We start from the raw sequence: 25,590 nt of genomic DNA on the forward strand, positions 1-25,590 counted from the left end.
CTGTTATCACTACTTTCCTTACGCCTGCTTTGAAACTGACTTAGCCATGATATCCTATGGAAGGTGGGTATCATGGCTAAGTATGTGAGGCCCTATCAGCAAACTATCGCCAAAAGTTTGTGATTATCGCTGGATTTCCAGCGATAATTGCACATTTGGCAGCTTGCGCTCTGAATTTTATCGCTTTTGCGATAAGCTTTGCTAATAGCACGCTATCTCCGCGATAAAATTCGGAGTTGGCCGGCAATAATTATCCTCACGCTAAGAGCGCTGAGCGATGATTGTCGCCGGCCCTTGCTGATATGCCCCGTTGTATGTCATCAAAACGCTAATTTTCCTAAACTCTTTCTTTCCACTCTCAAGCCCCAGCGCCTTTTCCCATAAAGCAGCGTCAATCAACCACCAGGGTAACAAGCCGGCTACAGCAACCCTTATGTAAAGATGGTTGGAACCTACCACATTTATAATACTAGGGGGGCGCATACTTTTCAACAAGATTATCTGAGGTGCCAAACAATCGTAAATGTACACAAAAGTGTATTTTTACCTTTGTGGATCAGGCCCAAGTAAAGTATTTGAAGATATTTTCATTCTTTCTCTGCATTGAGTGGAACATATTCTATTCCTCAGATGTGGTTCTCTAAATATTTACAATTATTCACATTTGAAATGAATCAGTCTTCTGTTGTCCTGAGATCAATTATACATATGGAATATTCGGCCTCTACTAGACATAAAGGTACATTGTTCAGCTCTCGAAAATGCTGCAGGACAAGCAGTGGAATAATACACAATACCTGATAGTTAGTGATATAGGAATTGACTATTACTCAATGCCTAATGGTTTTAAATATATCTGGGCTTAAAGTCCATCTTAAGTTTATACTGGACATATGTTTATCCAAGGAAATCCTAGTTTCATGGGCTTACCCTACAGATCAGTGAAGCCGACACTGCTCAATCCGTCGTTAACTGTCGCTCAGTTTGGACTGACTGCCAACAAGTATTCCAAGAGTCAAGCAGGGTGGTAGATACCATAATTTACCCTTCTCCCAAGTTGATACTTTTAGCGTTGTCAGAATCACCCCCACACAGTCAATGGAGATAAGGTGGCTAATATTTAGAAGGAAGGCGTGTGCAGACTGTGTATTGTGTTTATTTTGCCAACAGACAGACACTTCATTGCCGGCAGACACTTTACCACCTGCACTGCAGGGCATAAGTAAACAACGCTCCAGTAGAAGTTGACAAAATGTCTGTGGGCATGGTGGGGAGGGAAGGGGGCACACCCCATAAGAAGAAGGTGAGATGTGTGCAAATAGAAAGAAGTGGCTTCACTAGATCAGCAGATCCCATACCTCCTAGGCACACAATGGTGATCCCCAAGAAGATTGTAGATCTCATAACTCCTGAGCACACAACAGTAATCCCTGAGGAGAAGGTAGATCCCATAACTTCTAGGCACCCAACGGTGATCCCTAAAGAGTTAGCAGATCCCATAACTCCTGAGCACACAACGCTAATCCGTGAGGAGAAGGTAGATCCCATAACTCCTAGGCACCCAATGGTGATCCCTAAAGAGATAGCAGATCCCATAACTCCTACACACCCAATGGTGATCCCTAAAGAGATAGCAGATCCCATAACTCCTACGCACCCAACGGTGATCCCTAAAGAGATAGCAGATCCCATAACTCATGAGCACACAACGGTAATCTCTGAGAAGGTAGATCCCATAACTCCCAGGCACGCAACGGTGATCCCTAAAGAGATAGCAGACCCCATACCTCCTAGGCACCCAACAGTGATCCCTAAAGAGATAGCAGATCCCATACCACCTAGGCACACAGTGGTGATCCCTAAAGAGATAGCAGATCCCATAACTCCTGGGTACACAAGGTGATCCCCAAGGAGACACCAGAGAACCTGTCCTGGATCGCGCCTTTGGGGTCTCACGTGCACACATTCTGAACTCTGTTCTTTCATTTCTTGGTTTGGATTTAGTGTGGGTCCAGTTAGGCATCAAGCCTTCAGTGCTTTGTAACTGTCCTAGGACCCCTTTCAGAGACTTCAGGCCTGGGTTACTAGAAGTGGAAGGTTGATGGTGCACCTGGGCATATGTTATGATCATTCCATGAAGAGTGAGTGGCCGAAGCATGTCAACAGTGCCACCTTCCATCGTGACCTTCCGCGCAGGGTCACACCTTGTCAAAGAAGGAGTGAGAGACTAGTATGCAAGCTATAAAGCACATCAGGAAATACCTTTCTAAATAAGTACAACATCTTAAGATAGAGAAAGCGCTCCTACAAAACAACACCTTCCACACTCAGTGATTCAGACTGAATAGAACTGTGAGTCCAAATATGCTGACACTAAACATCAAGAACTAAAATGGGCATTTTTAAAACTCCATGTTTGAATTTATTATTATCATTTGTAAAATTAGCATGTACAACTGTTTAACAGTATTTTTGCTTATGGCTTACCAGGTCTATAGTCGCAGAGCAAGAACTTAGACAAATGGAAATAGGACTTACCACAACAGGAGCACCACCCTTTGAGTGCCACATAAAAGAGAAAGAAAAAGGAAAATAAGTTAAGTCTGAAATCTGTATTTTAAAGTGAATTGCTGTGTAAGTAGTAACACTAGGTTTAACATCCTGTTTGGTATCTCACTCTTCAGCGTGGCTGCCGCTCTGCACGATTGATGCTTTACTGCCTGACTATAGTATGAGATGACTCCCAACTTCTTCGCGAAGGATAGTATGATTCAGCGGTGTAACCTAAAATGATGCCCACCCCTGCAGAGTGTCATAAGGAGTCCCTCATATAGAGCAGATATTGATTGGCATTGGCCTGATTGGGGGCACTCTAAAGGGCTGGGGAGGTGGGCTGCACTGCAGGGGCTGTAGGGCTCTGTTACGTTCGGGTTTGATGATGCTTCTCTTATATCCAGAATCACTCGCGCTTCCAAGAGTCACTTATCAGAGGCTAGAGTAACATGCTGACAATGTAACATTTTAGGTCCAGTCTAAATACAGCCAGCTTCCTGTTTTCAAAAAAATTAACAAACAAAAAACATACTTATAAAGGAACTCCCAATAAATACACTTTCACCATTGGTCTGATGACATGTCACTCTAATTATGCTCCCTCCCACCCCAGCACAAGTTAAAGAGATCAGCCTACTGCAACCATTGGATTCCTTCATTTTGACTGACTACATTTTGCCCTTTCACATGTGCACATACCCCTACAAAACACTTCCCCAAAACAGAAATTGTTAGGCATTTGTACTTCCCAATGACTGATAGCCCCTATGTATGGTAGGGTTAGGTCAACTATTTTAATAACTCTCAAGACATTTATTGTAAATTACAATGTTCATTCCTCACCATAAATCAAATTTGGTATATGTATTTATCCTACTGAAAAGGCGCACCAACCATTAGAGTAGCTAAAGTGTATATGCAGATTTTTAGGTTGAAACCACACCCACCAGAGGAGAGGCCCCCCAGTGACTACATCACCCCTATTGGAATGTTGCACCAACACTCTCAGCATGCAAAAGAAATGCAGCTTCAGTTAAGAATTTCAATGCATTCAACTTTTGTAGACACCTAGTGATGACTAGTAGAACTGCGCCTCGATGTAGAAAGAATATAAATGCTTTTCTATTTCACTCGACAGGGCCTTGAGGAACTGAAGCTAGAGGCAGAAATTTGGAAGATTTAGCATTTGACTTGAGAAAGACATCTAGTAACAACTTGAGGAATTACAGGTTTGTGTAGATAGATAGTAAGATAGATAGATAGACAGACAGACAGACAGACAGACAGACAGACAGACAGACAGACAGACAGACAGACAGACAGACAGACAGACAGACAGACAGACAGACAGACAGATAGATAGATAGATAGATAGATAGATAGATAGATAGATAGATAGATAGATAGATAGATAGATAGATAGATAGATAGATAGATAGATAGATAGATAGATAGATAGATAGATAGATAGATAGATAGATAGATAGATAGATAGATAGATAGATAGATAGATAGATACCGCAGCTCATAGCATAAGACAGTAGGCCTTTGAGTGGACAGAAATAGAGTGCCACTCAGAAAAAAACAGTTCCCAACCATACGGTAGAAGACACTTGACTTAACCACTGGCTACGATCTTCTCTATATACTAGGTTGTCTTTACAAGTGTTCCATAGTTATCAAGACATTTATCGAAAGTTGCAGTATTGATTCATCAACAGACACCGGCATATTTACTTAATCCTACTTAGAGAAGCAAAAGAAGATATGTACATTTTATTTACATCCCCTCACCTTTGTCCAGGGTATTTGAAGCTGTTACATATATTACTCAATAGGGATATTTAATAACAATGTGAGTTATTGCAGCTTTTTGATAGAAATGGAAAGCAGGTGCTGCTGATGTGAGAAATGTAGTAATGACGAGGGGAACTGCAGCTTCAAATACGAACGTCAATGCTTTTGCATCTTACTTGATAAGGACGCCTAGTAAATGTGGAGCTGTTGCTTCATGTAAGAATTGTAAGGCTTTTGCATTGGACTGGAAAAAGACAGCCAGTAAAGATTCGTGGTGCTGTGCCTGCATTCAGCTTTTAATGACAATTGGTGACGACTAGGGGAACTCTGCCTTGATGAAAAAACTGTCAATGCTTTTGTAATTGACTTTTGATGGACAACTAGTAACGACTACGGCTTGATGGAACTCCAACTTAACAAATTAATATAATAACTGCTTTTGCATTTGACCTAACAGGGCCTTGAGGAACTGCAGTTCTCGGCAGGAATTTTGAAGATTTAGCATTTGACTTCAGAGAGGCACCTAGGATCAACTTGAGGAGTTATGCAGTTTGAATATATATTCACTGAAAAAACGAAGGTTACAGGGATGTTATAGTTAGGCTGACATTTCACTCGCCAGCCTAACTCTGCCAGAAACATTCAGCTGGTACAGTTAGCTGAGCTAACTATAACTCACACCCCCACAGTGCACTGCTTATGACCTCCCATATTACATCACTCATGACATGGTCAGTGACATCACTGATGACATCACTGATGACATCAGCCAGTGAGTGTGAGTGTTTTTAAAAAGTTTATTAGTGTCAAATATATATTTACCAATGTGTATTGGTGAATCAGTGAGTGTGTGTGTGAGTGTTTGATTGGATGAATCAGTGGGTGCGAGACTAACTGCATAAGTGGGTGATTAGGTATATCAGTAAATGTATGGGTGAGTGACTGGTTGTGTGAATGTCCGTATCTGTCTGTCAGTTGGTATCTAAGTGGTTGTATGGGTGTGTGAGTGGGCACATAAGATTATGTATGGGTGAGTGATTCATTGTCTGAATACCTCTATGGGTGTCTGAGTGAGGGTGTGTGTAACTGCCTGTATTGATGAGTGAGTGGGTGAGTCAGTGGTATATGGGTTAGTGAGTGTGTGTGTGAAGGGTTGTATGGGTGAGTGAGTGTTTGTATGGCTGTGTCAGTGAGTGAGTGCATGTGTCAGTGGAATATGGGTGAGTAACTGAGTATGTGAAATGCAGTATAGGTGAGTGATGGGGTATGTGAGTGACTGTATGAGTGAGTGAAAGTGGGAGTGGCTATATGGGTGAGTGTGTGCTTGTGTTAGTGACTGTCTCGGTGAGTGAGCACATGTTAGTATCTGTATGAGTAAGTGATTAAGGGTGTGTAACTATATGGGTAAGTAAGTGGCTTTGTGATTGACTGTATGGGTGAGTGAGTAGGTATGTGAGTAACTCCATGGATGACTGACTCAGTGTGTGAGTGGCTGTATGGGTATATGAGTGGATATGTCAGTGGTTGTATTAGTGAGTGAGTGGCATGAGTGCCTGTATGGGTGAGTGAGTGGATGTGTGTGTTGATCTGTGAATCAGTGAGTGGATGTGTAAGTACTTGTATGGGTGTGTGAATAGGTTTGAGAATGGTAGTGTGGAAGTTGGAGTGGGTGTATGAAGGGTTATATGGGGGTGTGAGTGGGTGTGTCAGAGATTCTGTGGATGATGTCATCAGTGATGTCATTTGAGATGTCATCAGTGATATCACTGACCATGTCATGAGTGACATGTCAAAGCAGTGCATTGCGGGGGCGTGAGTTATAGTTAGCTCAGCTAACAATAATTGCTGAATTTCTCTGGATATGTGAAATATCAGCCTAATTATAACATCCCTGTAACCTTTGTTTTTTTCAGTGAATTTCTAAGGATTTTTTTATTCTATTTCCTAACTATAACGTGCCAGTATCCTTTGTCTGTTTCAGTGAATTTCTATGGTTTTTTAACTAGCAGTTGCATTTGCAGGGTGCAGGAGAAAGGGTTCGGCACCTCCAACCAGCTGTCACGAATCCTGCTGTGTCACACTTAATAGAGATTAGAGGAAGGCTACTCAGCCCCTAAGTACCCTCAGCTTCCCAAAGGACATTTACTCTATAAGTATTTCAGTGGATCTGTAAGACCGTGAATCAGTATATCAATGGTTCTATAATGAACTGCATTACTGTCTCAGTGCATCTATGACTGGGTGCATCAGTGGATCTGTGATTGGATGCATGAGTCTCTCAGTCGATCTGTGAGTAGGTGCATGAGTGCCTTTGTGCATTTGAAAGTAAAATATATAACTGTCTGACTGGATTTGTGAGTGAATACATGAGTGTTCAAGTGGGTGAGTGAGTGGGTGCATGACTTTCTGAGTGGGTCTGTGTGTCACAGCACATCAGCGGGGAGCCCGGTTGCGGTAGAATACTGACAGAAGCTCACGTCCTGTGATGATTCCCGTAATCACAGAAAAACTACACATCCTGTGATTCCATGGGAATACCGATGTTACTGATGTGGCCCTGTCAGTGGAAGCTCAAGATCAAAAGAGCTTCAGGTGCAGGAGTCTGGAACGCTTATTTGGATTGAAGTTCCAGAGATGTCGGTGTGAGGTCCGGTAAGGGCGCGGTGCGCACCAAGTTTCCCCTTTTCTATTTGTCTCTTTTGGCTGGGACTGCGGACTACGCTGTGTGCGCAAGTGCTCGTAGCGCACTTTGAGATTCCCTGCTGTTCTCCCGTGTTGGCAAGTGGAGGCTTTGACTCTTGCAGGGAAAATAAGCGGAGTGGTTGCAGGGCGTTTGTGCTTGTTCTCTCTCTGCACTGCTAACAATCCAAGTTGTGGGTGTTATTACCACTAGAGCTTTTGAGGAATACCAGCTGTTCTCCAGTGTTGGCGAGTCGAGGCTTCGACTCATGCGGGGAGAACAGGCGGAATCTGAAGAGGCAAGTTACATTTGTTTATATTGTTGAAACTAACGTCCACTTGTCTTTATCCCTAAACAGCGATTGGGGAACTCTATCTTTTTGGTACTAAGTGGAGAGTCATAGGCTCTTGGCTCCTTCTACTGGAACTAAGTAGTGTTTCGCCGGGAGGCAAGACCAGCCTAAGGAAACCTTCATTCCGGTGACTTTAGGTTTCAATCAATTACTGTAGTTATAACTTATCCAATGAATTGCAATTGGTGATTTTGATTCTTTGAAGTGGTACCCAGGAATTTATGGGTATTGTACTTTTGAGAGGTTGCCCTTTAACTTTTATGTCGTATGCATAAAACAACCGGGACATTCCCTATTGACCATTGTTGTTTACTGGACTTGTTTGTGTTGCTGTTTCTCACAGCAGGGGTCGTTCGAGAGTTTGAGGAGTACAAGCCCTCTGCACCTGTTAATCCTTTCACATGTACGCCTTGGGTAGGTGTGTTTCATAGGGTCACCTCATGGTTATGGTGCTGTCATTACGATGCATTATTATTCCTTTGAACTTATGTTGAACTATCTATTCCTCCCATTAGAGGATTACATGCAACACTATCTCCTGAATTGGAATAAGGCAGCCCCTTTTGAGTTTCAGGTATATCTAATATTTAGATAACTTGAAGGCTTGATAGTCAAGGAGTATCATGTACGACCTGCGCTATTATTGTTGTTTTCTCATTACAGGTCTCCTTCCCAGCTGTTCCCTTCCTTTCCTTCCCCCACTTGATCACTCCATTAAGTCTGTATATTCAACCCAGACCTTGGGGCTACCAGGAGGTGGACCATACATAGCAACTTACGATCCTGAGGATACAAGGCCAGGACAGAATAAGTGGTCCAAGAATTATAATCCTCCCAGTCGACAGAGCTAACTTTCTCTCAGGCAGAAACCGCAGCATTACAGGCCTGAGTGGAGAGACTACAGAAAAACCTGTTTGATATAGGGCTGGCTCAAACTCACCAGTCCTCTCCTGTTGTGGTGGAGATGCCTACCCCTATCCCAGAAAGATTTCATGGGGAGAGTAGTATGGTACAGGTATTCCTCACACAAGAATTGTTGCACTTCTCATGTAAGGTTAAGGCATTCAACACCAATCATGCCAGAGTAGCGTTCTTGATCTCATATCTGGCAGGTGATGCGGCCCAATGGGCTGTCCCACTAGTGAAAAGGGACGACCCTTTGCAATAGGATTGGGATTCCTTCATCAGAGAATTCAAGAAAACTTTCAATCGAAGATCTTCCATGTTCTCAGCCGGACGAGACCTACATGAGTTGAGACAAGGAAACCGTGACCTGATATCTTATCTGAATGATTTCCGTAGGCTGGTTACCGAAACTGAATGGCCAGAGGCTAAACAAGCTGCTATTTTCCATCAAGGTTTGAAAGAGGAGATGAAAGATGTACTGGCACAAATCGATCCTCATCCCACTTCTTGTGAGGATTTAATAAGCCGAGTGTAACGGCTGGATCATCGCCTCAGTAAAAGAAAGGGAGAAAGCAAGAAGAAGGAAAGACCCGGTTCCTGATTTGATCGTTCCCAGTCCTCTGAAAATAGTAACCTCCAGAGACATGAGCTAATGGAAATAGAAACCGTGCGTTCCTCATTAACCCCTGAGGAAAGGGATTTTCGAAGAAAAAAAGGCCTGTGTTTGTATTGTGGGAAGAAGGGACATTTCGTTAAGGAATGTACCTTGAAGCCAAGGAATCCTCGTCTCGATTATAAAAAGGTATCAGTGATCATGGCCGAACAAACACGCTTGAAGAAAGAAGAAGGGACCACTTCAAGCCAGATCTTCATCCTCTCATTGGAAGGAGCAACAACTAGTAGAAAGGAAATATTTTTGGGGGAGGTAAACATCTTGATCCATGAAGAATGATATAAGGTACAGGCCATGCTCTATTCTGGTGCGACAGGTTGTTTTATGGACTAGGATCAAGCCCAAACACTGGGAGTCACCTTACAGGAAAAAGAAACACCTGAAGCCGATTTTGCTGTGGATGGAAGACGTCTGGATTCAGGGCCTATTTGTTTTACCACAAGTGATCTCGAAGTTTTGTATGGATCCGAACATTGGGAAAGGTTGGCTTTCATCATAATCCATGCCCCACAGTATGGGGTGATTCTAGGGTTACCTTGGTTGAGGTTGCATAACCCGCATGTTGATTGGGTGAAGAAATCCCTTGTCTTTGCTTCTGAGTTTTGCCAAACACATTGTTTTAAGCTACTTGAGGTCCCTGCTAAAGCATTTTCTCTCTGTCACCATATCGCCACAGCTGCGGAAAAGAGGGTGACGTTACCTGAAGCCTATGTGGCTTACGCAGATGTGTTTAACGAAACAAAGGCAGAATCTCTTCTGCCTCACAGGCAGTATGACTGCTAGCTAGACATAGTACCTGGTGCGATCATCCCGTGTGGAAGAGTATATGCATTAATGGAGCCAGAAAATGCACATCTTCGTCTCTATTTGGCTAAATATCTTGTGTTGGGTTTTATTCACATCTGCAAATCCCCAGCAGCTTCCCCTCTGTTTTGTATACCCAAAGCTAATGGGGAGTTGCGTTCTTGCATTGATTATAGCTCATTGAATGCCATCATGGTTAAGAATCAGTATCCGTTACCCTTGATTCCAGTTCTTTTGTAGCAGGTGAAGAAAGCCGTGATTTATACCAGGCTTGATCTGAAAGGAGCATACCATTTAGTCCGTATGCGGGGAGGGGACAAATGGAAGACTGCATTCAAGACTCGCTATGGTTTATATGAATACCTAGTGATGCCATTCGGCTTATGTAATGCTCCTGCAGCATTCCAATTCTTCCTCAATGACGTTTTGCGGGACGTCTTAAATCAATATGTGGTGGTATAAATCGGCGATATCTTGATATACTCATCAAATGTAAAGATTCATTGCCAACATGTACGTTCCGTATTGCAAACCGTGCGAGATAACCATCTGTTTGGCAAGATCAGCAAGTGCGAGTTTGGAGTGACTGCTGTTGAATTCTTAGGAGTTATGTTGACACCTAGGGGACAAGAGATGGCGGAACTGAAGATATCAGCAGTGAAGGATTGGCCTACCCCACAGAACATGAGAGACATCCAGTGTTTCTTGGGGTTCGCAAGTTTTTACCAAAGATTTATTAGCCATTTCTCAAATCTAGCAGCACCCCTCACACGATTGTTGAAGAAGAAAACCCTCTTCCAATGGAATGATGAGGCTCAGAAAAGTTTTGAGGCTTTAAAACAAGCCTTTGTGTCAGCCTCAGTCTTGATGCATGCCGATCTAGACCGTCCCTACATAGTAGAAGCAGATGCCTCCGAAACAGCAGTAGGAGAGGTATTATCGCAACATCATCCAACGACAGGCCAAGTACACCCGGTGGCTTACAGGTCGAGGAAACGTAACCCTGCCAAATGCAACTATACAATTGCCGAGAAAGAGCTGCTGCCCATCAGAGACGCTTTCCTGGATTGGAGACATTTTCTAATGGGAGCCAAGCATATAGTCACTGTATTTACAAACCACTGTAACCTCCAATTCATGACGGCAGCAAGACATCTAACAACCAGAAATCTGACATGGATGCGGTTCTTTACAGAATTCGACCTGGAATCGAGAACAATAAGGCAGACGTGATTGTTTTACTTTTAGCAACAGCAATGTATCTGTCATCTTTACCGTAGACAATGATGATCCATAGACAATAAAGATCCATAAACAATGATGATCAATAGATAATGATGATCCATAGACAATGATGATCCATAGATAATGATGATCCATAGACAATGATGATCCATAGATAATGATGATCCAAAGATGATGATGATCCATAGACAATGATGATCCATAGACAATGATGATCCATAGACAATGATGATCCATAGATGATGATGATCCATAGATGATGATGATGGCCCATATACCCCGCATCCGTCATAGCCACTGTGGAGGCCATTCCTTCTCCTACCTCGCTGCCAAGTCCTGGAATGACCTCCACCTCCACCTGCTCCCCTCCTCATCTCTGAAGGACTCCAAGAAGCAGCTCAAGACCTGGCCTTTCAACCACCATCATTCTCTGACCGAGGCTCGGACAACGTTTCAGCACCTGGAGACCTCCCGAGGTGATAAGCTGTGCTCTACAAGACCTGATAATTGATTGTTTGATTGACTGCGAGGGGTTTGATACATACAAAAGCTGCCAGGGCATTGATTTTGAAACAGACATTGAGTATCTTGAGGAACCTGGCTTTCTCTGCACAGTTGTATACATATTGAACACTGTGCAATGAGGGTGCAATGAGGGTTTCCCATACATCTGCGGATGATTTGTAATGTGAACTACACTACCCGTGAAGTGTATGGTATAGTGTCAAAAGAGTAGTATCTGTGAGGGCATTTATGATGCTTCACATTATTCCAAACAATTTTGCTCTTATTTTCAGGCCTTGAATGCCATACATGTTTATAGAGTAATGTGTACAAAAGAAGCTTGGATGATGACATTTGTCAGCAATGATGTCATTTGAGATGTCATCAGTGATGTCATAAATGTTGTCATAGAACATGCCATGAGTCTGGTCTGGTGGCTCAGTGGACTAATATGTCACCTTCTGGGGCCTTTGTTTGATCTCATGGTCACAGGTTCAAATCACAGTGGAACCCCTCAGCCTTTCATCTTTCTGAGGTAGATAAAATGAGTACCATTGAGTTGGGTAATAATAAACATCTGTTATTCAGTGCCAAGATACCTACGGGTGAAAGTGTGCTTTACAAATGCACGTTATGTTATGTGAGGTCATAAGCAGTGCACGGCGTGGGCGCAAGTAATATTTAGCTCTGTCAATTATGACTCGTCAATTTCAATTTTATTTTGCTCAGAATGTTGATGTTGTCACTGACATTCACCTAACTGTAATGTTGCTTTAACCTCTTTATTTTTCAGTGAATTTCTAAGTTTTTTGAAAATGAAACAGATCTTATATTCACACCTAACTATAACGTTACTTAATTCTTTAGTTTTTTCAGAGAATTTCTAGTTTTTTTAACATAAAGTAATATTTTATTACTATACCTAAAGTCAACCCCCCCGCGTATGGCCTTTGGCCGTGCGAGGCGATGGGTTGTCCACAGGGCCTGGCCAATTTTGCAAACTCCCCACAGGCCGCCAACTGCACACTGCGACCAGGCCCTGTGGCCAGCCCATTTGGAGGTAGCCAACTGCCCCGCAAGCTGCCAACCTCATACTGCGCACTGCATTTGCTGAAGCCAGGCCCTGCTTCAAACTCCCCGCAAGCAGCCATCCTGGCCTGTCACTAGGTCCTGTGGCCAGACGCCCAGCCAGCTCCCAACCCCACCCCATGGAGACCCTTTGGCGTGCACAGGGTGGGTGCAGCCTTCGAGCTCTGGGGACCCCATCCCCTGAGCCCAAAACAAATATATTAAGGGGAACCTGAGCATGCCACCCCTTCCTTGACCATAAATTGGCCCTGGTGACCCCATCCTCAGGGCCAAATACAAATAAACAGGGGAAGTGGATGTGCAGCGCCTCTCCCTGAGCCTTAATAGGTCCAAGGGACCACATCCCCGGGGTCAAATACAATAGAACATGGGAGGGAAGCCGGTGGCCCCCCTTTCTAAGCCTTCTTGGGTCCCGGGGATACCATTCCCTGGGGCCAAAATCCATGGGGAGGGGGGCAGGACTCTAAAATATGAGTAACTGTGTGCTTTACAATTAACCTAAGTATATAACTAGCTCAGTCTTATAACATTTAAACCTCGTTATTTCTTTGCTTTATCACCAAATCACCCCGAATCCTGACAGGCTTCTCTCTTTATGCTCCATCTGCAGAGGATATGTCTGAAAGCCATAGGACATGCCTTAGTTGGCGAGGGGCAGACTGAACAGATCCATGGGAGGCGTATCCTCTCCAGGATGACATATATCACATGTCTGAATGTAGAGTGGGGTCTTCAGTTCTGCTGTTGTTACAGAAAGGATGAGCGTCAGGGGTCCCTGTCCAATGACAGGAAGGGCCAGAGGGGAGGATGCACTACTTCGTGGCCATAAAACACAAAAAAGGTAGTAGAACAGTAGGTAAGAGGGTAGGTAAATACGTATGTACACAGGTGAGTACATCTGTAGGTACACAGGTGAGTACATTTGTATGTACACAGGTGAGTACATCTGTAGGTACACAGGTGAGTACATCTGTATGTACACAGGTGAGTACATCTGTATGTACACAGGTGAGTACATCTGTATGTACACATGTGAGTACATCTGTAGGTACAGATGTGAGTACATCTGTATGTACACAGGTGAGTTCATCTGTATGTACACAGGTGAGTACATCTGTAGGTACACAGGTGAGTACATCTGTAGGTACACATGTGAGTACATCTGTAGGTACACACGTGAGTACATCTGTATGTACACAGGTGAGTACATCTGTATGTACACTGGTGAGTACATCTGTATGTACACAGGTGAGTACATCTGTAGGTACACATATGAGTACATCTGTAGGTACCTATGTGAGTACATCTGTATGTACACAGGTGAGTACATCTGTAGGTACACATGTGAGTACATCTGTAGGTACACATGTGAGTACATCTGCATGTACACAGGTGAGTACAACTGTAGGTACATATGTGAGTACATCTGTAGGTACACATGTGAGTACATCTGTATGTACACAGGTGAGTACATCTGTAGGTACACGTGAGTACATCTGTAGGTACACAGGTGAGTACATCTGTAGGTACACAGGTGAGTACATCTGTAGCTACACATGTAAGTACATCTGTAGGTACACACGTGAGCACATCTGTAGGTACACACGTGAGTACATCTGTAGGTACACACGTGAGTACATCTGTAGGTACACAGGTGAGTACATCTGTAGGTACACATGTGAGTACATCTGTAGGTACACATGTGAGTACATCTGTAGGTACACATGTGAGTATATCTGTAGGTACACACGTGAGTACATCTGTAGGTACACACGTGAGTACATCTGTAGGTACACACGTGAGTACATCTGTAGGTACACATGTGAGTACATCTGTATGTACACAGGTGAGTACATCTGAAACACAGGTGAGTTCATCTGTAGGTACACATGTGAGTACATCTGCATGTACACAGGTGAGTACATCTGTAGGTACACATGTGAGTACATCTGTAGGTACACATGTGAGTACATCTGTAGGTACACATGTGAGTACATCTGTAGGTACACATGTGAGTACATCTGTAGGTACATATGTGAGTATATCTGTAGGTACACACATGAGTACATCTGTAGGTACACACGTGAGTACATCTGTAGGTACACATGTGAGTACATCTGTATGTACACAGGTGAGTACATCTGAAACACAGGTGAGTTCATTTGTAGGTACACATGTGAGTACATCTGCATGTACACAGGTGAGTACATCTGTAGGTACACATGTGAGTACATCTGTAGGTACACATGTGAGTACATCTGTAGGTACACATGTGAGTACATCTGTATGTACACAGGTGAGTACATCTGTAGGTACACGTGAGTACATCTGTAGGTACACATGTGAGTAGATCTGTAGGTACACAGGTGAGTACATCTGTATGTACACAGGTGAGTACATCTGTAGGTACACAGGTGAGTACATCTGTAGGTACACATGTGAGTACATCTGTATGTACACATGTGAGTATATCTGTAGGTACACACGTGAGTACATCTGTAGGTACACATGTGAGTACATCTGTAGGTACACATGTGAGTACATCTGTAGGTACACACGTGAGTACATCTGTATGTACACAGGTGAGTACATCTGAAACACAGGTGAGTTCATCTGTAGGTACACATGTGAGTACATCTGTACGTACACAGGTGAGTACATCTATAGGTACACATGTGAGTACATCTGTAGGTACACATGTGAGCACATCTGCATGGCTGCTCCTTCATGCACAGATCACCCTTGACCCTATAAGAGCTTCTTGCAGAGAGGTAGGTAAATCCCTTTCTCACAGATGTATTTGAACCCTACTCCCTCCAGCAGATGGATCCGTCTACTACGCTCGTAGTGTCAAGCTGGTTCCAATCTGGACCCAAGTGAAAGTGGCAGCAAAGATTTGAGAAATATCTCCATGCCAATAGCGGGCGATCAGTGGTGTCTCCTCCCATCATGACCCAGGACAATGTGATGTCAAGACTAGAATAAAGTCATCTGGAAGCTGCTGTAAACAGGATCCCTTCTTGAAGGCGCATGGTGACCTTTTAGCTTTAAATGAAATGGAAATGAAGTGTGTTTTACTGAGGAGAAACCAGCTGCAGCTCCCTCAAGATCAGGGCCTGCTCCCACTCAGGTACAAGGAAACATAACTCCATCTCTGATAACCACAGAGGGTTCCTACAGTCACTGTTAATGATAGATAATAGGAGCGAATATCATGTTCAGTCTTTTCATTTATAATTTAATTGGTTTGACGATTGTTTGAAATCTTGATTAAGAGAATAGTCATGTGTTTATGTCTATTTATTTTTTAATTTCTTCATTTATCTGGTTACTTTCAGTCTGTTGAAGCGTGTCGTTATCAACATCTCATGGAATGTTATTGAATTAAAAAAAGACAGACGCAGTCAGACAGGCTGGTGCTGTCCTCAGAGGCTCAGGGCATACATCTTGTCTGGCACTTACCCCACCGAGCAGAGGAAGTCCCACCGCCAAACCTGGATGGAAAGAGAGGAAACAAAAGGTAGATTAGGAAAAATGTGCAAACAAAAGTACTACACCTCAACCTTCCCCTTATATCTTAACATTTCACTGTATTGTGACACACATGTAGCAGATGATCCGAATAACAAATCTGCCCAGATGGGCTTGCCATACGTAAAGTGGTGAGCCATGGCCATCTCTGAAGTTAGGATAAGCCTGATCTCTGCTGACTATCATGGATGCATTCACTCCCTTGACTTCGAGGATTGTCATGGACACACTTACCCCGTTGACTCTGAGGACTATCATAGACACATTGACCCCCTTTTCTCTGAGGACTATCATGGACACACTGACTCCCTTTTCTCTGAGGATTATCATGAACACATTGACCCCCTTGACTCTGAGGACTATCATGAACACATTAACCCCCTTAACTCTGAGGATTATCATGAACACACTGACCCGCTTGACTCTGAGGACTATCACGGACACATTAACCCCCTTAACTCTGAGGATTATCATGAACACATCCACCTGCTTGACTCTGAGGACTATCACGGACACATTAACCCCCTTAACTCTGAGGATTATCATGAACACATTCATCCGCTTGACTCTGAGGATTATCATGGATACATTGACCCTGCTTGACTCTGAGGATTATCTTGGACACATTGACCCCTTTGGCTCTGAGGATTATCATGGACACACTGACCTCCTTGACTCTGAGGACTATCATGGACACACTAACCCCCTTGACTCTGAGGACTATCAGGGTCACACTGACCCCCTTGACCCTGAACACTATCATGGATGCACTGACCCCTTAACTCTGAGGATTATCATAGACACACTGACCCCCTTGACTCTGAGGACTATCATAGACACACTGACTCCCTTGACTCTCCGGATTATTATGGGCACACTGACCCCCTTGACTCTGAGGACTATCACAGACACACTTACCCCCTTGACTCTGAGGATTATCATGGACACATTGACCCCTTGACTCTGAGGATCATCATGGACTCACTGACCCCCTTGACCCTTGGGATTATCATGGACACACTGACTCCCATGACTCTGAGGATTATCATGGACACACTGACCCCCTTGACTCTAAGGACTATCATGGATGCACTGACTCATTTGACAATGAGGACTATCATAGACACACTGACCCCCTTGACACTCAGGAGTATTATGGGCACACTGACCCCCTTGACTCTGAGGACTATCACAGACACACTGACCCCCTTGACTATGAGGATTATCATGGACACATTGACCCCTTGACTCTGAGGATCTTCATGGACTCCCTAACACCCTTTGACCATGGGGATTATCATGGACACACTGAACCCCTTGACTCTGAGAACTATCATGGACACACTGAACCCCTTGACTATGAGGATTATCATGGACACACTGACCCCTTTAATTTCATTTAATTTCATTTGTCATTTGTTAAGCGTATATATCACCCATAGGTCTCATAGCAATAGCACGTTCAGGAACCGAGAGAACAAAAAAACGCAAAACTACCAGGGACTCAGAACAGCAGGGTTTTGAGGGATCTGCGGAATTTCTTATGGTCGGTTTCCGCACGGAGGTGTAAGGGTATCGTGTTTCATATCGTTGGGGCGATTTTGGAGAATGATCTGCCGCCATTTCTAATGGTACGGATCTTTGGTGTGGTTAGAAGTTGTTTGCTTGCCGATCGAAGGGTTCTTGCTGGTTGATATTTTATTAGTTTCTGTGCTAGATATTAAGGTCCCTTTCTGTTTAGAGTTTTGTGTATAAAACAGCATATTTTAAAGGTGATCTGTTTTCTGATTGAAGACAGTGCAGGGTCTTCAGACTGGGGGCCGAAGGCGCACAAGGGGGTGTTTGAGGACCAGTCTGGCCGCTGTGTTCTGCAAGACCTGGAGGTTTGTCAGGTGTGCTTCATTTATGGATGCTAGCAGGGCATTGCCATAGTCCAGGTGGCTTATAATTAATCCCTGCACTAGAGGCATGCGTGAGTACAATGGGATCCATTTAAAGATTTTTCTAAGGCTACGCATTAGCCCATAGCATGTGCGTACTACATGGTTGATATGATCCGACATTGAAAGTTTGCTGTGTATTATAACTCCAAGATTGCAGGCTGCCGTTTTAGGTGAAGGGCATGGGCCCAAAGTGGCTGGCCACCAGTCATCAGCCCCCAATTGTTGTGCCTTGCCGAAGAGTAAAATCTCTGTTTTACCAGCGTTCAGTTGGAGGTGATTATTTATCATTCAGTCCTTGATGTCTGCCATGCACAGTTTAAATTTGAGTCTAGTGGAGGTGGGATCTGGTCCGAGAGTGATTAGCAGGTGGGTGTCGCCAGCATACGACACTGTATTAAAGCTGTATGCTTTGATTATTTTAGCTAATGGAGATAGATACAGATTAAAAAGAGTGGGGCTTAGTATGGAAACCTGGGGAACACCCTTGTCAATTGGCTGGCTACTGGAGGTGAAAGCTCCTACTTGGACTTTGGATGTACGGTCTGTAAGGTAGCTTCTGAGGCAGTTTAGCGCTCGGCCCTCAACACCAAGCTCCCACAGGCGTCCCAAGAGGATGCTATGGGAGATGGTGTCGAAAGCCGCCTATTGGTCTAGTAAGACCAAGATGGAGGGCTGTCTGACGTCAAGGGAGAGTCTGATGTTATCGACTATCTCCAGTAGTGCCGTTTCGGTGCTGTGGAAGGCCCGGAAACCGGAGTGAGAGGGGTCCAGCATGTTATTGCTCTCTAGGTGTTTAGATAGTTGACTATTTACAAATGATTCCATGACTTTCCCGAAAAGAGGTAGGAGGGAAATTGGTCGGTAATTATTGTGTTGTTTGGGATCCGGATTAGGCTTTTTTAAGATGGGTCTTACTATGGCCTCTTTCCAAATTAACGGAACGGTGCACAGAGCTAGTAAGTTATTGAATAGCTTGGCCAGTCTAGGCGTAAGGGCTAGTCCGATTTTGGCTATAATCTGGGCAGAGGCTGGGTCGGTGAGGGAGCCAGATTTATTCCTCCTGAGGGTTGCTAGTGCTGGAGTGGGTAATGCAAAAATGCAAAAGGGGTCAGTAGAAGCAGGAATAGGAGCAGCGGCTGTCGACGTCAGAAAGACAGCGCTGGGATTGGCCAGTTAGCTGGTGACGTAGACGCTCCTGACTGGTGCGTTAGTGTACGCTGCGCTGGGACTGGAGAATTACAGGGGGACACAGACGCTCCCGATTGGTGCGTTAGTGAGAGTCGCGCTGGGAGTGGAGAATCACAGAGGTGACGTAGACGCTCCGGATTGGTGTGTTAGTGTGAGTTGTGTTGCGATTAGACAAAATAACAGTACAGTGGTAAGGAGAGACAAGTAATACACGGAAAACAGGAAAATGTATTACGATCCACCGGAAAAAGAGAAAAAGTCTTGGTTTGGTAAAATAAAAAGTTAGTTTAAAAAGGACAAACCAATTGTGACTAGGGAAGGACAGTTACATCCTCCACCGAAAACCCCTGCATTCTTTATGGTTGCGAAATATGGATACCATACTTGTATTTGGTTAGACAACTGGGTTAGGTACACGAGAGACGATGGAGTCTTGGCCTTTCCGGAACATGGTTCATTTAATTTGGCAATTCTGAGAAAATTATGAATTTAGAACCGAGACCTAGACCAACGCAATTTGAGTGGGAAGATGAGATGCATAAGCGAGAGAGACAGAGAAGTGACGGAAGATATAGGTACATGTTTGGTAGACAGTACGGACATGAAAGTCATGATGATCGGATGAGAAGGTGGCGGAATGCTAGTATGACTGAAGGTTTGTTTCCCTGTACGAACTGCAGAGGATAATGGAGGACGAAAATGTACAGAAAAAAGACATAATGTAGAATTGAGAGGGTATGGAGTGAATGAATCAGAGGATGATGTTCTTGATGACATGTTTTATAAAATCCACCACCGTATCGACCAGAACCAGAAAAATTAACACCAAGTCCCCCAATGAAAGAAACATTACGAATTATTAAGACAGAACCAATGTCCCCAGATTTAGAGTAGAGTAACTCCATTAGAGAGGTAGAAAAGAAGTCAGAGAATAAAGTAAATGGTAAAAATTCAGCGGAGTTAGCAAAAACCACTTTAGAATTAACAGAGAAAATAAGAGAATTGACTAAAAATTTGGAAGCTGTAACAGTTCCAGTAACGATAGGTCCAGTAATGCCAATTTTTGATAAACAAAAAGATAGCGAACATTGTTTAACAGTTCCTTATAAGGGTCATAAACAGGATGAACAGCCAAAACAAAGCCAAAACGAGAATCCATGGAGACAGACAATAAGTAGGATCGAACCAAATGTTTCAAACAATCCATTCATAAGTCAGAATTTTCCTGAAAAGGGTAGGACGACAGTAGAGTCATTATTAGAACCACAAAAGAATTCGGAACAAGGTAGCATAGAAAAACCAGTCGGACCATCTACAGAAGAATTAAGTGAATGGTTAAGAAGTCTACAGAGAAAAGACAAAGAATCCCAATCAATAGATGTGGCCAAATTACGAATGGTGCTAGAAGAGTTAATAGTAGGAACTATCCCCACAGAAAAATTAAAAACTTATCAAGATGAGGAATTGTTATTTTTGTGCAAAAGTGTGACATGGAGAGCGAAAAACCTACATGAAAGGTTAGAAGAAGTAGCAAATGAAATGGGAATAGACATTGAAAAGGTAAAAGCTTTGCAAAAACCATATCGAATTGATTTCACTGAAAAAGATATCGAAAATTTGAATACCACAGGACGGATAAGTCAGATTAAGGAAATAATTGTCTTGTTAAGAAAATGGGGAGATGTGGAAAAATGGAAAAGCAGGTGGTACAGAAAACGTGATGATGCCTCAGATAAAACATTTGCAGCATTTCCTGTAAGAGAAAAAGAAAAGGTAATAACAGAATGTCCTATGAAAGAGATTCCAGGAGGTGGATACGTTCATGTCCCATGGACGAGACAGGACATTTTATCTTTTACAAATGATTTCCCTCGACTGCGCGAAAAGCCTGTCGAGTGGTACAGGCAGGTAGATAGATTTGTGAAGTTGTCTAAAGTATTATGGATTGACCTGAATAGTCTATTTGACATAATAGTACCAGCAGATTTATGGACAGAGTGTAAATTAATGATAAATTGGCCAACTCAAGAATACCCTAGGGATCCAAAAACAGGGGCGCCAGACCCCGAGGTAATGAAGAAATATAAACAGGTCATTGCATTTTCGAAAAACAAAGTGCCTCCTAAAGAGACGGATTGGGTAAAAATTGACCAGACATATCAAGAAAGTAAAGAGTCAGTACATGCATATTATGAAAGGCTAATACTCGCTTTTAAACAGTTTAGTGGAGATGAGAATCTGAGTGAAAAGGATTTGAGTCATTTTGTATACAGATTTGCATATGGTCTACGTCCAGAAATTAGTGAAATGATAAAACAACATACTGTTGATTGGCAAAATAAGAAAATAGATGAAGTATTAAGACATGCTAAATATTTTAGTGATGAGATTGAGGCAAAACAGCGAAAATTGAAAGAAAAGGCTATGTGGGCACAGGTAAAGGTAGCGGAAAGACAGGAAGCTCAATTAGCAGAACAAGCAAATAATACAGGAACAAGACAAAAATGTGGTCCTGGGAAAGGAAAAGGAAATATAGAAGAAGCTAAAAAGAAGTTTCCATGCCATAATTGCGGTAGGATAGGGCATTGGAAATCAGAGTGTAAATTTCCCCCAAATACTAACAATGGAAATCCATCATTGAATCCACAGGTGCAGAATGAGGTGAGTGTTCAACCGCAGCAACAGCAGCAGGTTGTTACACCCCAGAATCAGGTGCCAAAACCGCCTTTTCCACAGAGCAGAAACTCTCAGAAGTATAGTAGTGAAACGGGATTCTACGATGAAGAACAGGTAAATAAGCTGCCACGCGCTAGCGCTGTCTCGCAGTATTGGCTACAACGCGATGAGAGTGATTTAGAAGAAAATTATTGACGGTGCCGAAGGGAGGAAGAAGCGTACGTACTTGGCGGAACTCTAGAAGTAGACCAGACAGGCCCATTTGTAGATGGGAAGGTTAATGATGAAAATATTACTTTCCTAGTTGATACTGGTGCTACTCGATCAACTGTGAGATCAGCTGATGTTAAGAATCTTCCTCTCTCGGATGAAACGATCCAAGTAGTTGGTGTATTCAACAGACAGATTAAAACTTACCTTACAAAACCAGTAAAAGTTAGCATAGGGAACATTTCGGAAATGCACCGCTTTGTTGTGTGCGATACCAGTCCTGTGACTTTATTAGGTAGGGATTTATTGTGCAAAATGAATTGCACTATATTTTGTACTCCGGATGGAATAGCATTTGAAACACCAGATGATGATGTACTGTATAAAATATGCTGTATTCAACCCTGATGAATTACCTAAAGAATTGAAACAATCTGTAAAAGCAGAAGTTTGGGATTTCACTGGAGAAGATGTAGGACTAATGAGAAATGAAGACCCAGTAAAAATAACAGTAAAAGAAGAAGTAAGCTATCCAAATGTCCCTCAATATAAATTGACACCTGAAATAATTGAAGGAATAACTCCTGTGATAGAGAAAATGATCAGACAAGGAATTTTGAGAGAAATAATGAGTAGTCCATGTAATTCACCAATAATGGGACTGAAAAAGCCTAATGGGAAATTCAGGATAGTACAAGATTTAAGGAAGATAAATACAATTGTTGTGTCATGTTGTCCTATTGTACCAAATCCATCAGTGATTTTATATCAGATTCCTCATGACGCAGAATGGTCCTCAGTGATTGATTTGTGCCATGCTTTCTTTTCCATCTCATTACACCATGACAGTCAGGAAATGTTTGCATTTCGTTTCGGCGAGCGTATTTTAGCTTGGTGCCGAATCTCACAGGGGTATACAGAAAGCCCCTCGGTAATTCAATACATCGACGACCTTCTTGTGGCGTCGAAAACCCGTGAAGCTTGTGAGGTAGATACTATAGCATTGCTAAATCATTTGGCAGATGGAGGACTGAAGGTGTCACCATCAAAATTGCAATTCTGTAAGAAAGAAGTACAGTATCTAGGACATAACATTGAGAAAGAATTGAGGAAAATAACGATAGACAGAATCAGGATCATAAAAGGAATGAGAGCTCCCATGACCCAAAGAGAGGTGAGAATGTTTCTGAGAATGGTGGGATAGTGTCGTCAGTGGATCAGTAATTTCTCTTTGATTGCAAAACCTTTGGTACGACTGACGAGAAGTGATGTGAAAGATCCCATTGATTTGAACAAGGAAAAATTAGCAGCATTTAAACGATTGAGAGACGGATTGTGTGAAGCACCTGCATTAGGTATGCCTGATTATGAGAAGGAATTTGATTTGTATTGCAGCTAGAGAAATGGATGTGCACTTTCTGTGTTGATACAGAAACATGGAAAACTGAGGAGACCAATTGCATATTTTTCATCAATGCTTGACCCAGTAGCTGTAGCTTTACCTGGGTGTTTGAAAGCGGTGGCTGCTACATGTCGAAGTTTGGAGCAAAGTGAAGGAATTGTGATGGGATATCCAGTGAAAGTGTTTGTACCTCATGATGTAGCGATCCTTTTAACAAGGAGTCGTACTCAGTATATGACACATAGTCGGCTGACTAAGTATGAAAAAGTCATATTAGGTGCAACCAATGTGAGTCTTGTGAGGTGTTTGAATGTGAATCCTGCAACATTGTTGCCTGATACTGAGAATGTGGAAGTCAGAGATGAAGCAGATCATGATTGTTTGGATGTACTTGATTTTTGCACAAAACCACGACCAGATATAAAGGATGTAACTTTACCAGAAAGTGATTTTGTGATGTTTGTTGATGGGTCTTGTTTGAGAACAGATGAAGGAGTGCTGAGTGCAGCATATGCAGTATGCACAGTCGCAGCAGTGTTGGAAGCATCCTATCTGAAAGGAGTAAAATCAGCCCAAGTAGCAGAATTAGTGGCCCTAACTAGAGCATGTAAGATTGGGAAAAGTGTGAGAGTGACTGTGATAACTGACAGCCAGTACGGCTTTGGAGTTGTCCACGACTTTGGCCAACTATGGCTACAGAGAGTTTCCTAACCTCGAGTGGAACTCCTATTAAGAATGCTGGAGTGGTTGGAAAATTGCTTGAGGCGATACATCTGCCTAGACAATTGGCTGTTGTGAAATGTGCTGCTCATAGTCACGGTGGTGATTATATCACCACAGGAAACAGGTATGCAAATGACATGGCACAATATTGAGCGCGCAATCAGAATTCTATCAATCGGGCTAAGGAAAGGGAAATGTTTTCTTGTTCCTTGATGTTTACTAACATTGTGGGAACATGGGAAGAAGTAAGACAATTGCAGGAAGAAGCAGGAGATGAGGAAATTAAACAGTGGATAAAAGCAGGATGTGCCCCAAGAGAGAAGGATCATGTGTGGGCTTATCGAGATGGAAGACCAGTTATGCCTGATAGCATGATGTCTACCATGGCACAGATGTATCATGGTCAGGGACACATAGGGAGAGACGCTATGATCAGGTCATTTAAACAGACCTGGTACAATGCAAAGTTCAGACTTGTAGCAGAAAGTTTGTGTCAAAGATGCCTAATATGTCAGCAATACAATCCTGGGAGAAAGACAGTAGTGAGTCTAGGAACAATAGGCCGAGAAGGAGGGCCTTTTACCAGAATGCAAGTAGATTTCATTGAGATGCCTCCTTGTAACAGGTTGAGGTATGTTTTGGTGATGGTTTGCCTATTCTCTAGGTGGGTGGAAGCATTTCCAACAAGAAGAAATGATGGGATGACAGTGGCAAAGCTACTATTGAGAGAATTCATCCCTAGATTTGGGTTACCAGTGACAATTGAATCAGACCGAGGAGGACATTTCCATAATGAGATCATAAAATTGATTTGTGAAGCATTGAATGTACAATAGAAACTACATTGTGCCTACCGACCAGACGCTTCTGGTGTGGTTGAACAAATGAATGGTACTATCAAAAATAGAATAGGGAAAATGTGTTTAGCCACAGGTATGAAATGGCCTGATGTCTTGCCTCTGGTACTCATGACTATTAGATCAATTCCAGACAGAACTACAGGGTTAAGCCCCCATGAAATCATCATGGGACGCGCCATGCGACACATGTTTATACCAGTCAACAAGCTGATGACTATAACTGATGACATGGTGTTGGAATACTGTAAAAGCCTGGCTGACGCAGGCTTCTGTGTTTCATCAGGTTGGAGCGGATGCCACCACCCTTGAAAAGAAGCCGGCCCATGATCTGAGCCCAGGGGACTGGGTAAGGATAAAGGTTCACAGAAGCAGAAACTGTTTGGTTCCAAGGTGGGGAAAACCAAGACAAGTCATTCTGACCACGACAACAGCTGTGAAGTGTGCTGGACTGAAA

At 43.0% G+C, this 25,590-nt stretch overlaps 1 long non-coding RNA gene across 2 annotated transcripts in view; it reads right to left on the reverse strand.

Annotated features, from left to right (window-relative positions):
- LOC146859565 (uncharacterized) overlaps nt 1–25,590 on the reverse strand; it is a 424,617-nt gene that overhangs the window by 325,789 nt on the left and 73,238 nt on the right. For both annotated transcript variants that reach the window (XR_014979035.1, XR_014979034.1), the window contains exons 2-3: nt 16,066–16,097; nt 2,488–2,556 (exon numbers count right to left, since the gene is read on the reverse strand). This is a non-coding gene — a long non-coding RNA (uncharacterized LOC146859565). The remainder of the gene's footprint in view (nt 1–2,487; nt 2,557–16,065; nt 16,098–25,590) is intronic.

The sequence above is a fragment of the Triturus cristatus genome, chromosome 3_1 (genome assembly GCF_964204655.1).
Source record: "Triturus cristatus chromosome 3_1, aTriCri1.1, whole genome shotgun sequence".
In the NCBI taxonomy this organism is placed as follows: Eukaryota; Metazoa; Chordata; class Amphibia; order Caudata; family Salamandridae; genus Triturus; species Triturus cristatus.